Genomic DNA, 2,503 nt, shown 5'->3' with positions numbered 1-2,503 from the left:
ATGTTATTTATATGTGTTGACTAGTTAAGTCTGGACGTCAAGGTTAACCCCAGGTACTTATGTTCCTCCACTTGTTTAATCTGGTAATTCCCAAGATTATACATGAAATGAGATTTATTCTTCTTATTTGAGATTAACCGTCTTGTCGAGATTGATAAGCATATCCCATTTATTGCACCATTCCGTTGTTGCATGCAAAGCATGGCGGATAACTTGCTGGTCAGCGGCAGACACTATGTGGCTAAATATGATGCAATCGTCTGCAAACAGCCTGAGGCGTAGAGGGGGCTTTACAATTTCGCCAAGATCAGTAATATAAATGTTAAACAGAACCGGTGCCAAGACCGAGTCCTGTGGGACGCCCGAAAAAACATCTAGAAAACGAGAACAGGCACCGTCAATTTCAACATATTGCTTGCGGCCAGTTAAAGGATCCATGAAGAGAAAACAAAAGTTTGTTTTATTCGAAAGATTAGGTGTTTCATAGTACCCCAAGCGCTTTCCCGGAAGCAAATGATGCTTTATTCACTGATAAATAAGGCAATTTAAGCCAAAATTTTAAATCTCCCGCTAAAATTGAACATTCCGTGACGTGTACAATGGCGTCATAGAGCCGGTCCATGAAACAGATACTTAGTATGTCGACTCCATATAGCACCCACACGCGGGAGTCGATCGAGATGGCGGCCATTTTAAAAATACTAGTAAAACCTAGTGCACCCGCAGCCCTAGTCATGGAATCGCCTGATCCGGAGAACAAAACTCTCGCCGAGGAGCTCGGGCTTGCATTTAACAACCTCACACCACAATAACGCTCAATGCTTCTAAGTGCACGAGCGGCAAGAGTTGTGGGATACGCGGTGGACGGGAAAGCGACCATTCCGCGATAGCCACAACAGACGAACGCCCAGCCGTCGGCACCGCTGCCTCGTCAGCCCCGTCGCGACGGACGAATATAGACTGGTACGTATGTGCCGTATTTTGATTACGGTTAATAATAGTTCAATTTCAGTAGCAGTATCACTTATGCCAGTTGGCCGGTGTCGTGTATGGAAAGCCGTTCGCGCGAGCTCTCTGCTTCGACCAGAAAGATACGAGCGTCAATGCGCGGTGTTTACGGCATTTTTTTCCCCAAGGTCAGAGCGATTTGACGAAGTCGGCAACGAGCGCCAGCATGTTCCAGGAGTGAGCTAACGTAAGGGTCCCTGCCGTAACTGAACAAACTGAAGTTTTCAGTGGTTGTAAACTGGAAACGAGCTCGTAACGACAGCAGCAAACCAACACCATTCGAAACTTACGCGACGACTGGCACTATCTCGTCGCTTCTTGCTGTTCCTTACTCCCCTCGTTTCTATTTTTACCTTTGCTGGTTGGCGATATGACGGCCAACCTCCTGTGAAGGGATTACGATACGAAGCAAGGTCGCGGCTGTGCGTGCTGGAACGGTTCGTTGGCCCCGAAGAGCCTCGAACCCGAAAATTCGTCTGCGCGACGGCGAGATGTCGAGCTCGGCCGGCGCGCTAGTTTCGTACGCATTGGCGCACACGCTCGCGAGTTCGTTCGGACCTTCAACCGTTTACTCCACCGTTCTTTGTCATAAAAAGAATGTGCAGTATGTTTCACGGGCATTTAGCTCGCTATGCAAGCTGTAAGCCCTGCCTAACATGCGTTTGCTTTTGCCGGCCTCCGCCAATCGCAGAGCTTAGCCCATGTGACGGCATAGGTTCTGTTGCGGGAAATGAGCTGGTGGGTCGCATGACCATTCCCGTTTTTCCTAATTATGTAGCTTATTTGAGCGAAGTTTGCGTTATAAGTGGTGTCGTTATGGTTCTAACGAGGCAATCTTTCGAATGAACCAAACTTGTGTTTTCTCTTCATGGCTCCTTTAAGTATGAAATGACCCAATTGACGACTTGTGATGGGATGCGTAAGTTTTTCATTTTTGTTGTTAGTTTCGAATGGGGAACTCTATCGAACGCTTTCGAGAAGTCTATTAGAACTGCGTCAAACTCTCCGCCCTCGTCAAATCTCATGGACGGTAACTACTAATTGAGTTGCAGTTGAAAACCTTCGAAAACCGTGCTGTACGTTAGTAAGAATATTATTGTCAAGAAAATCATTTAGGTGTTTAGCAATTACGTGTTCAAGAACTTTACAAACTGTGCAAGTGAGAGATATGGGTCGGTAATTACAATAATCGGTGACAGAGCCTTTTTTAAAAATTGGTTTCACTCGGGCAACCAACCATTCAAGTGGTAGGCAAGAAGTTTCAAGAGACTTAGAATACAATTGCACCAAGAATGTAGCCAGCAGCTCTGCATGTCTTTTAAGAAATGCGGTGGGAATGTTATCAGGTCCTGCGGATTTTTTAGGATCTAATCGTAGAAGCAGATCAGTAACACCTTCGACAGTAATATTGATATATTTGTTGCTATCGTTGACGTAAGGCATATTACCCAGCGTGGCTGGCCCTGAGAATACGCTCTCGAAATAGGAATTAAAC

Source organism: Haemaphysalis longicornis, unplaced genomic scaffold (genome assembly GCF_048455015.1).
Source record: "Haemaphysalis longicornis isolate Haplotype H1 unplaced genomic scaffold, Haemaphysalis longicornis Haplotype H1 scaffold_13, whole genome shotgun sequence".
Classification (NCBI taxonomy): domain Eukaryota; kingdom Metazoa; phylum Arthropoda; class Arachnida; order Ixodida; family Ixodidae; genus Haemaphysalis; species Haemaphysalis longicornis.
Note: the sequence above shows the minus strand (reverse complement) of the source record.